The sequence below is a fragment of the Stylophora pistillata genome, chromosome 6, assembly GCF_964205215.1.
Source record: "Stylophora pistillata chromosome 6, jaStyPist1.2, whole genome shotgun sequence".
Taxonomy (NCBI): domain Eukaryota; kingdom Metazoa; phylum Cnidaria; class Anthozoa; order Scleractinia; family Pocilloporidae; genus Stylophora; species Stylophora pistillata.
In genome coordinates this window covers 9,049,084-9,061,693 of record NC_142524.1, presented here as the reverse complement: position 1 = coordinate 9,061,693, position 12,610 = coordinate 9,049,084, and the positions used below count along the sequence as shown (strand labels likewise).

Genomic DNA, 12,610 nt, shown 5'->3' with positions numbered 1-12,610 from the left:
AACTATTACCACTGGACTTTTAACACTTGAATTCTCAAAACCTGATTGTTAATTCTCCCCTCTTGCTGATACACATATCCTTGTAAATTACTTGCTAGAATTGGTTGTTATGTGGAGAAGACGACTATCTTTTCGCAGCCTCCGCTCATTTCATTCAAACGCGACAAAAACATAGGCAGTTTTTTGGTCAGAAGTTCTTTTCAGACTGATGACCAACCAGGCACTTTTAAATGCGCTCGTGCACGATCTAAAACGTGTCCTTTCATTTACAACACTGATAAAATATCGGGACCTAAACGATCCATTAAGATCACCGATGACTTTACGTGCACCTCCGCCAATGTAATCTATTGCATAACTTGCACTTATTGCAAAAAGATATACATCGGCAAAACAGGCAGAAGACTAGGTGACCGATTCCGAGAACACCTTCGCGACGTGGAGAGGAATGACAAGGACAAATCGAAACCAGTCGCTAGACATTTTAATTTACCTAATCATTCTAAGCCTCCCGGTTAGCTCAATTGATAAAGCGCTGGACTGATGTGCGGGAGGTCGGGGGTTCGAGCTCCGGCCGGACCAACACTCAAGGTCTTAAAATAATTGAGAAGAATTTGCTACCTTTCTATAACATCAAGAAATGGTTAGATATTCTAGTCTTCTCGGATAGGGACGAATAAATGGAGGTCCCGTCTCCTGCAGGGTTGGGGCAGGAGACGTTAACTTCCCACACACGAGATTACTGTGTGATGGATGTCCTCCCCTGGGGTGGGACGGGTGGGTTAGGACAGCAGGTCCACATCAGTTATTGCAGCTGCCAAATAAATCAACCTGCTTAAACAAATAAATGAACTACAACTACTACTACTACTACTACTACTACTAAGGTCTTAAAATAATTGAGAAGAATATGCTGCCTTTTTATAACATCAAGAAAGGGTTTAGATATTCTGGTCTTCTCGGATAGGGACGAATAAATGGAGGTCCTGTCTCCTGCAGGGTTAGGGGTAGGAGACGTTAATTTCCCACGCACGAGATTACTGTGTGATGGATGTCCTCCCCTGGGGTGGGATGGGTGGGTGTTGTCTTGCGATTATATGAGCCTCTGGCTCGGGCAATAGGGGCAACCATGCCCCACGCAAAGACATTAAACTTGATTACAGGAAAAAAACATATGGTAATCTGCGGTCTTTCCTTACACTTAGGTAGCACGGAAAGGCGTAAAAATCTTGAACAAAAGCTCATCTTTCAAACCGGCAGTCTAAATCCCACAGGGATCAACGAACGCTTTTCATTTCACTAATTTATTCTTGTTTTTCTCGCTCCATTCTCTGCCTTTAAAAGCATACACAACCCACAATTCCTCTATTCGCTCCGACGAAGGGATAACGCTCGAAACGTCTGCTTTTGTAATCGTTACGGTGGCCAACTTACCACTTCAACTTTGTTGATATATCCAAATTATTTCTACCTAATAAGAATGTTGCTTAAATGTCTTATTTTCACTTTATGTATAATTTAATGCATACAAACACTCCAAGAAGGTTAACACACCTCTAAAGAAGAGCCTTCAGTGTTACAGAGTACTTCGACAGCGGTGATGGGTACACACAACATAGAAGCACAGGCTATGATCCAGCCCAGGCCCTCAGCCCATCCGAGAGTATGGTTTTTCCTCGTATATCAGGGGCTGACACTTGGTGACTAAACAGAAAGATTCCCTGGAATTAAACCGGTGACCCATAGACCCAAACAAGTCCCAGACTAAGAGCAGTCCTGCTTTTCGACAAAGTTCGTCGCGCGAGTTAAAAAAATCGATGAACTCAAAGTAGCAGGTTTGAAACCAGGCATGTGCTTTTTGTGCTTGTGATCCCATGTTACTTATATGAGTTTCTGTGAAATCTTCACCCCAGATCTTCCTATAATTATATCAAACTGACTTTACTACCAAACAGTCCGTAAAGATTCTCGAGTTCACTGATTGTTATAACTGAAAAAGGGCTGTTCCCTGAGTATTTATCGTGATTTATAAACTTATCACGATATGCAAGCTTCTGCAAATACAATGCATAAAAGAAGTGTGGTCTTTATTCACTTACGATCAGCATCACAGGCGAGACGAACTTCCAACAGATCACCCACCACTTGGACACAGGATACCCAATAGTTCTCGCGATTTTGTCTGCGAAGTTTTGCGCACCTGCATGATCATCAATTTGATGGGACTAGCATACGAGCGCAATTTGCCACCAGGATTTATCAGGAGTAGTTATTGACACTAAATATGTAAAGGCAGTTGGCTACCCTGCGAGAGTGAGCCGAACGTTGACAGTAGTAAGCCAGGGCAAAATTTATAAAAAATGACGAATGAAGTGTGTTAAATGTGGGCGGTATCCGGTCAGTTCGCCACCACCAAACCCACCACCACGGAGAGTGAAGTCTCGCCACTGGTGGCGATTTTACTGATATATTATGTGTAGCCTGCCGTAAACCATGTGGGCTTCTGGTAGATCAATGACGAAAAAGGCTTTAAAAGAGTGTACGCGGGAAAAATTTTTCGTAGAGGATAACATTAGGCGTAAACGTAAACTGGGAGTACGTCCTTTTTAGCGCTTTGGCACAGCATTTCTTAGCCCGCGGGAAAGTAGGAGAAACACGTACCGGCGAGAGGGGTCTGGCACTAATCATTAGTGCCAGACCCCTGGTAGATCTTTCCCGATTCGTCTCAAATCTTCTTACGTACCGAAACACGCGAGGCCCGTAGCCCTATAACAAGAGCTAATGGAATAACATCAAGTCAAGATGGACTGTTCTTACCATAAATCCAACCGACAACAATCGACTCAAATATCATCAGAAACAGTAATGAGATTCCAGCAGAAAAGGAATCAAGTAGGTTGAAGACGTATATACCGCCCTGAAATTATATTAAAAGAGATTTCATTTATTTTAAATCTTTCGAACATTTTTTTAATCATGCGAGTTTTGAATTTGAGCTCATCAACAACAACTAAATCCTTTGATCCCTAAGAGTAACTAGCGTCTAACTTCTCCAAAGAAGTTCTTGATTACTAACCAAATTCTCCTTGTCGACACCTTGAGAAATGTATAGTGAACAGTATGGAGAATATGCATACTGATGTTACGGTGTAAAGGGTTAAAGACGAAACCTTGTGGGTGGGTTGCGACTTCCCGAGAATTTAAACATCACTGCTTATGGTCGAAGTGAAGTCGGACGCAGATCTTCAAGAAACATGGTGTACTGCGTCAAAAGACGATAAAAGGTTTGAACGAGGGGCGGGGGGGGGGAGGGATAGCATTTGATCCTGTAGTCTGATCATACGGGTAGGGTAAGTCCCGGGTAGGGCTGTTGTCGGTAGTGGTGAATGACGGTTCGGCAACTTTAGCAGAAGTCATCATCAGAGTCGAGGGAAGTTATAAGTGTGGTTCCTGTGAACTGATTGGTCAGTTTAGGTCGTTGAAACGTCTGTCACAGCTGACAACGGTCCTTCTCAGGAGACCCTCACCTGGGGTTACAAAGTGTTGTAGGGATTTCAGAAAAAGAGCAACAAACCAAGTTAATTTACACACGTTAAATTCTCACCTGTGTTACACAAGGTAAACCCAAAACAAACATGATCAGGCGCACGGTCAAAACAACAGCTTCCTTGTATCTGTGTAGAAACTCAGGGTACTGGTCAATGATGGCGGCCGCTACTATTTCTACTCGTCCAAACTGAAAGTTTCGAAGAGAAAAAGACACTACAGCCAACATAAGGACGTAAAAAACGTGATTTAAAGCTTTTTCTGGTGAAAGAGCGTATTTTTTTTTATTTAAAGGCAACCTAGTTTAATTTACTCCAAGATTCTAGCAAGAGGCGAGTACAGTTAGATTTAACTCCAAGCTTTCTACGAGCGATTCAGAAAATCTAAATGTACCAAAACCTTACGAGACAGCTCAGAAATGATGATTATAAGTGTAGCCAGAGTAGCCAGTTTCCAAACTAACCCAGATCTTAAGCGTGTGAAAACACATATGACTAAATCGCGATCGGTAACTTTACTCGTATCTGATTGGCCGAGCCAGAAAGCCCACGCAGCTCATAGAACCAATTACCTGTTTTCTAGCCAAACGCATAAAGACGCTCATGATTCGATCACAATTGGTAACTCTATCTCGTTTCTAATTGGCTGAGCCGGTGGGGCCATGCAGCTTGTACAACCACTTGTTTTCTTTGTAGAAATTGCTTAAACTGATCGTTGTCGACTACAAATCTTGCACAATGAAAACACAAGTCATTGATTTCTTGAACCCTACGTAAGATTCAATTTTCTACTTAGTTTCCCGTCGCTGATGTTCATTCAGTTAAAACTGGTGTAACTAAATGTTTTTCTGGTGTGAACAGGACATAAGATAGCTTTAGCTTACCTGACTATCGAGACCAAGGGTTATAAGCATGAGAAAGAAGATCACAGACCAGATCTGTGGTGCGGGGAGCTCTGCTAAAGTGGCTGGGTAGACAATGAACACCAGACCTGGACCTTCAAGTTAACGAACGATTACGGCCCATTATTGATGTACATTGCTTTAAACAACCTGCATCAATGATGGATTTTAACCCAGTTATATGCATGTAACCATGGTTTCTTACAAAAATCTGCAAGGTGGGTTTTATGTAGGTTTCGCCCCTATGTAAGTTCGCCCTCCTACCGTTCGCCTCATCAAATTTCATAAGATCACTCAAAATTTAGTAGTTCTCTCTAAAATCTTAAACTCTCTTCCTCACGTGACGAAACACGTTTCTTTTTAACGAAATCATGATGAATTTCATCATCAGACAAAATCCTTGCTCTCACTAAAACGCTCGATTGAAAAAGCACGATAACTCGTTTTCAAACGCCGCTGGCCTCTACGTTGCACGAGTGCGTGCGTTTAAGACGATATTGAGTGACAAGCACCGTATGAAAACGTGTTGAAAGATTTGGGTGCGAAATTGTCGCGTTTGATAGCGCGAATCTGTCGAAGTGGGGGCGAATTGTCAGGGTTCGAACTTAAAATGGGGCGATTCGTTCGGACACCCAACGTTTTCTTCAGTGAAATGATGGAAAAAGATTTCCAACATCTTTCGATAGCGTGTGGCGCAGGAAAATCTCAGTTTCTCGAGTGGCCACAAACATCGGACCTTCGATTTCGCCGTCGGATGCCCGACGAACTTAGCAGCAGAGGACTCGATGGTGAGCTGGGCGATATATGAGGTTTATCTGTAAAGGAGTTTTATATTCTGCCAGGATAAAGAATGTAAGAGGGGACTTTTGTGGAAATGGTTATGGCCAGATATGTCGCGTAACTGTCCTTTAAAGTAAATAATGTACCTTGAGAGGCCACTTCTGCTGGGGTGCTCCCTTGAATGTATGCCATATGGCCCCCCAAGGCGAACACAAGAAAGCCCGCAAACAGGCTGGTGCAACAGTTCACGAGTAAGATTAGCAAAGCATCCCTGCGAGAGAACAATTTAATGGTTTTTCTCAGAGTCCGTGTACTACTGATCATTTGATAAATCTCTAGGAGGGCTTTTTAACCTTAAATCATGAAAATCTTTCCAAAGTATGTGAAATCGATTGATTAAGCTGTTCATCGTGCTTTGTTCTGGAAGTCAAACATAACAATGTCTAATGTCACAAGAAACCAATGAGAACTCAAAGTAGACTGACTCATGCAGGAACAAGAAAATGCCACGGATCAAGGCGAGATTGCAAACGGTTTATCACGCGGGGCGACGTTTTCGACCCTTTACCTGCTAACTTCAGTATACATGTTGCTGAAGAGCTTCTTCAATTGGTGAACAATTAAAAGTAGCAAAGCAAAACTTTTGTAATCCCACTTCACTTTCGACACAGCCACTGAAAGTTGCCCTAAGTTTACAGTAAAACTACTCGCACTTACTTATAAATGTTATTGTCTTTTTTGTTCTAGCTTGCGAATCCTATGAAAACTCCAAAACCGATTGTCAAAGAATAAAGGATTTTTGATGCTACATGGATCCAAACCTAAAGGGAAAAAAAGTGAACTCCGTTTAATCTTTTCAGTTTGCCTAGTAAGTGATATCCTACAGATCGCGACAAACAATCGTTTCCCGTTCGTAACATATCACACTACATTTCAGGGCCTATCTACAGGTAAATTGCAAATTTTCTCTTGAGTGAAGCGCAATGTAAGCTTGGCGACCACGTTTTGACATTAAATTCTTGTTGTTTTCACAGGAAACTGGCTCCATTTCCAGTGGCAACCTATCCGTGTGGCCTCTTTGGCGGGCTTTCACGTCTGCCGACAGTTGGTAACGCCCAGCTCTTCAGATTCGGTTATTTTTGGAAACAACGAAGGTTGCCCGTGACAACAACGCAATTTTATGGTCAAAACCCCGTCACCAAACGAGAGCAATTTATCGCAAATTTAACCTAAAATTGACATATTCAACATCCATGAAGATCCAAGGAAGGCTAAAGACAGAGAAGATTAAAACAGATTCAAAGAAACAAGTTTGAAATCGTTATCCAAAATTTTTCAAGATGAATAAACAGTGACGTAGCTTCCTCAAAAGTGATTTACCTTTGGGTCTACGAGCCTTGACTAGACCGGCCGGTGTGACGTAGTACACCATACCACTTGAAGATCCGGGTAGTGTCAATGCCCGAATGAAAAGAATGATCAAGAATACGTAAGGCAACGTAGCTGTGACGTAAACGACTTTGCCAGTTGTACGAATGCCTTTCCAGATGCAGAAATACACCAGTACCCAGGCCACAAACAAACACGCTACCAGCTTAAGGTTCATATGACCAGGTTCGCCAATTCCTTCAGACATTTCAAGAACGTTGTGTCTATAAAAAGATGGGAGAACTTGGTGTTACATCAAGTTAATACTCTTAAGCTTATAAATCTACCTATTCTCAATATTTTTTGCTAAATAAAGAGGTGACATTGAGAGAAAAAAATTGCTGCCAGTGATTTAAACTGCGGCTTGTAACAGTTTCCATACTTGTGCTTTTGTTGGTTCAGTTCTTACACGGTTGTTGGGAGAAATTGCAAATTCCGGTTAATACTTTTGGCTAAACACTGGTGATATTCTGTTAATATATCGACAAAGAATGTTGCCTCAGAAAGGAAAAGATCCGTCTTCAAATGCAATCTTGATTTTAAATGACAAAAAATACAAGTTAAGTCTTAAAATGCTAAATCATCGACAGGTCCAATGTTTTCTCGAGCATTGGTCAGCTTATCAATTCTGATGAGCATGGCGCACAAGATAAATAAGATGAGACGCTTCAAGGGTACTTACATAAAGAATTTCCTGCTTGAAGACACCCTCGTGGTGTGTATAACATCACTTTTTTTATTACACGACTCGGGCAGTCAGAGGGCCAATAACTAAAATCAACCAATCAAAATGCTCTATTGCCGGTCCAATATTCTCTAAGTATTGGGCTGGGCACTGTCCCGAATGGTCCCGAATCATGATACCGCACTTGTGTCCCTTTGAACTTCAGTCGTATAATAAATCTCTTATTAACCAAGCGTGCTCGGGACCGTACTGGAAGAATATCGGCCCTCGGTCTTTTTTGTACGGACCGAGCGCAGCGAGGTCCGTAATGTCAAGACCTCGGGCCGATATTCTCGCAGTACGGCCCTCGCGCTTGGTTAATAAGATATATTGAGCCGAATTCGTAACAGCTGTCCATATTCCAGGTATGGTGACAGCCAACCCAGTGGATGTCAGGCTTAAATGAGTTATAAAGATAATAGATACTCCAGGCGGGGATGACATTGTAATATATAGACACCAAAAATGGCACGGCTGCCCTAGCAATACCAACACCTGAGATAGAATAAATATATTATTGTACACCACATAAGTGAATAGAGCTTCTCGCGATTGGCTTGTTAGGAAGTGAATAACAAGTGCTATTCACCTCCGAGCAGCCGATGAGGCAAAATCGCGCGGCAAGAGTTTAATTTCCGACCATTTTTCGGTATATTGAAAGAAATAAACTTATTTTTCGGTATCTGGGTGGCACACTGAGTAAATGCAATTTTCCACCTCAGTGTCGATGAAAGGACTGGATATTTATCTCGTCACTTCGTTATTCACCTCCAACGGCGTCGGTGAATAATTTTTGAATATTCTCGCGCGCCAATATTGGTCGAGAGCAATTGTCAATTTAACAGATAGATTCTATGCTGCCGTGTGTCTGTTCAGTAATAAGGGACCTTTAGCACCGAGAGTTTTCATAGCGACGGCGACTTCGGTGGACAAAAGAGACTGGGGCGAGGACGGCGTTGTTCCCGCCAAAATATAAACCTATAGCACCCTTCACGTCAAAATAGAATTCATTCAACGTCTTTCATGCGTCTGTACTCCAATAGATCTTAAGAACCAATCAAAATTTTCCCAGAATTCAGCGTATCACATAATGTTATTTTATCACAAATGATTGAAGAGAGTAATTCGCTAAGTTATCGCTGTGGTCAGTAAAGCAGCAACGACACAACAGAAACAATAAAGCAGATTTTGTTTGGGAGAGGGCTCTAATATGATCTTTAAGTTGGAAGGAAGAAATGAAATTAATAGAGAAAAAAATGGTATTAAAGATTGTGTTCAGCTAGATGCATGGTTTGGATGTTGGATTAAAAAATATTGTTGATGATAATCATTTGAATATTTTGAACAGAAGTCGTCATCGGAACGATCGGAGAAGATAATAGTATGCCTCCAAAACGCCATTTACCAACAATGCGCGAGCACCATTCCTCATGCCCTCACCTGAAAAGAGAGGGGAGATTTTTTCCCCCGCTTGAGGCCCCGCCTGCAGACTCTGTCCAATGCTGAGTTCCATGAAGAACAAGGGGATACCCCCCAAGGAGAAGAAAACAAAAGTACGGAATAAGAAAAGCACCTAAATCGTAAAGATAAATCGTTTTCTAAGTTCTAATTGTTAGATTAAAATCAAGCTACCATACAAGGAAAAACGAATGAATGAATAAATAGACGAGAATTAGAAAAAAACATACAGAAATAAACGACAATCGTTTCGCCAATGGTATTAATTAAGTCATTCTACCTTGGAACCTCGTTCTTAGGGATGAAAAGAGGACCGTGGAAACGAGGTTACCACAGCAATGCAATACATTCTGACAGACTCATCAGAACGCAGTGCGTACTTCCAGAGGAGCGTTAGTGGTTTTTCCGCTCTCATTGAAAATATGATTATTTAAAAATACACGAGATACTCTTTATAGTATAATAACTAATACTTTGTGTGTATTGAAACTGATCTAAATCCCTTCAAGAACTTACAACGATGACTTAACCTTTTGACCCCTCGGAGTAACCAGCTAAGCAACTATCTTCTCCTTACAATGTTACCTCTGAATCACAAATCAAGGTCATGAGAATAAGGAAAATGATCACCAACTACAGTTGCTCATGATTGTTACATAAACTCTCCTTGTCAGCACTTTAGGAAATGTACACAGAACGGTATGGAGAATATGCATACTGATGTTAGGGTGAAAAAACCTGCAGCGATTACGGAGTCAGGTTGTCATTAAGTCATACCTCCATAATTTCTAAAGCTCATGTAAGGAAATCGCCAGAAGTTCCCATAGCCCACCGCGAACCCGATACAAGCAAAGAGAAATGGCCCATTTCCGAATTGCCTTTAGCCTGTTTTTCAAAGCGATTCCTGGTGCTCATCCTTTCCTATGGTAATAATTTTTTCATTCACATGCAAAGTAAACTCATTTTCATACGTATCGTTGAGCACCAGGCCTCGTTTTGAAAAAGAGGCCGAACGTAATTCAGAAATTGCCTTCGAGTTTTCTTCCCCAGTGCTGTCTCTCGACAGGATCTGGTCCAATCATCTCCTCACAGACCTAACAACGCTTCAGCTGTTGCACTTTCTAAGATAAAAGGAAACAGTGAGGTGTAAAGAATTTGTCGAAGAAGTCAGCTTTTCCAGTCCAACGTTTTATTCCGAGCGAGACATTTACATGTTATGGAATTAGTCTTTATTTTTTCCGAAAAGAAAGAAATGTTGCTGTAAGGAGGCAAGTTGAAGATTTTAGGGCAAACTTTTAAGGGTGGATGCGATCTTGTTGCCTTTGATGAGGCGAACTCTTTGTAATAATAGGGGCTGGTAAGAAACAGTGTCCAAACTGGCAATGGGAGTACCTCCTTAAAACGATTTAGGAGAAACACCCTGAAATGAATTTAGAGTTAGGAAATGAGTAGCCGGCTGAATTGGATTATATTGATGTAACCAGCATGGTGTGTTGCCGGGGGTCATGCTGCCCTGGAAAAAGAAAAGGAAATTTGAAACTCTCAGAACCTGATTTCCAGCATTCAGGAGTATATGTTAATAATTTTTTTTGGCCAGACGCAAGAGACTATAAACATAATATCTCTTGCCAGACATTATCGTTAGAATCAGTTCTAAAATACTTATTTTCGGTCTTTGATCAAAATTCACGCAGAAGCTGGCGCAAAATAGTCTGACAGCCGGCGGGTTTCCGTTGCCAACCGGCTTCTAATGACAATCCCCTCAATAGAACAGTCTTTATCCTGATAGACACACGGCTTTTGTGTCGATTTGTCCGCCATTACAAAGAGTGGTGTGTCAAATCTCCCTAACATTTCTATGGAAATTCTAATGGATTTATAGCTGAGGCAGGGCCAATTAATTATTGATAATGCAGTTAGCTCATTTTTGATCCATAAGTTAAAGCTTGGTGTTTTTCAATGAGGTCCATCTAGTTTCTCTGTTGCTTCGTTTTATAAATTTATAGTAAAGACCACACTTCCAGAGCTCTGTCCAAGGAACCACGTTTTCCTTGATTTAAATACCGAGGACAACCATCGGCTTCTATTAAGATTTAAAGGAACAAATCAACCACTTCCTTGCGTGACATGCATGTTTAGAAACCTTAACAAGTCAGGACGAAAACGCGAAGACGAATTTATAGTTTGTTGTTTTTTAATTACAATTTCACGAATGCCTGGATGTGTATACCGTCTCTTACGGCGCTACGCCTCTTCTTCGATATACAAACGTAAATAAGCAGTGATGAGTTCCAAATGAAAAATTGCATAGTTTGACTCCGAAGTTTCCGTTCTCAGACCACGCAAATTTTGGTGATTTCACGTTGTTTTGCAGAGGACGGCTAAGAAATGTACAAAGTTTTAAAATACACCTCCTGGGTTATTGTTCTGTCCATTAGATCTTCTGTTTTGCCTCGTCTTAGTTACCGTTGTCGTCGTCATCCTGATATCCATTGTTGCAGCCGGCATTTTGGAAGAGCTTTCAAGCATCTCCACTCACCTTCATCAAAGCTGTGACGAAGTCTACCGTAGACCTTGCAAGTATCTTCAGATGCAAAGATAATGTAATTTTTTTCGCTATCAAGACGATAATGGTCATTGCGACGCCTAACAGTCAAATCTCACTTTTTTCAACCTTTCAACACGCCTTACTGCGGTAGGGTTTCTTATTCGTTCATTTTTAATCGCGCAGAAGTAGATTTTTGTTACGCAATAGTAAAGTCGCGTAGAGTGCACGCGTGCTGCGCACGTCATTTTGGCGGGAAAGAGAGATGGCGTCATCATTTTTCTGTGAGAGTTTTGAGAGGAGCAGTAAAGACACGGAAACGGAGCAAGTTCTTCAAACATTTCATGTAACTTGGAATAAAACTTTTAGTAATTCTTCTAGATTTACAAAGTAAAGGGAATGACGATAAAAAGGAACAAACAAATTAATGTGTTGAAATTGTTCATAAATTCAAATTACGTAGAACGCTACAATTTTGCACGCGAGAAAATGACTAATGTATGTATGTATGTATGTACTTATTTGCGATATTTAGACAGGCTGGCCCAGTTTAGCTCAAAGATGGTTTAAATGGGGGCCTGTGTAAACAATGACAAGGCCAGACAACAACGCCCGGGGCTACGTTCCTTACTCTTTGCGATAAGTATGTGGGTTCTTTAACGTTCCTGCTCACCAGTAAAGGGAAGATGCAGGAACGGGGCCCACGGGTTTTTGTCCTTATCCGAGAAGACTAGAATGTCTAACCATTTGCATATGTCCTAGCAAAGACAGTAAATTCTTCTCAGTTATATTAAGACCCCGAGTGTCGGTCCGGTCTGGGGCTCGAACCCTCGACCTCCCGAACGGCAGTTCGGCGCTCTACAACATGAGCTAACCAGGGGGCGGTTAAGAGATGCAATGTTATATGGCACTCGGACCAAACTTGTTTATTTTAAATTTGCCAGCTTTCGCGACCAAAAATACACGGCTTAAAACTGTTTCAGAGGAAACGGTCCATATGGCAAACTACGGACCAGGTAAGAACCAATCAGAACGCTCAGATTTACCTCAGGACTACCTCTTCCTAATCTCAAACCCAGATCCTATTGCTTGGCCGCGGAGCGTCTGAGAACGAGACTAGCCTCGTCCTTACGGTGATGTTTTCTCAGATCTCCCTGAAATTCTGAGGTCAAGGAACCGCGACCTGAAAACTGCCTACAATACCTTTCGGGGCAGCTTCGTGTAGATG

The 12,610-nt window shown here is 41.6% G+C and overlaps 1 pseudogene; it reads right to left on the bottom strand.

Moving 5' to 3' along the window:
- Nucleotides 1-1,545: 1,545 nt before the first annotated feature.
- LOC111327977 (sodium- and chloride-dependent GABA transporter 1-like) lies at nucleotides 1,546-9,919 on the bottom strand (annotated as a pseudogene).
- Nucleotides 9,920-12,610: the final 2,691 nt, after the last annotated feature.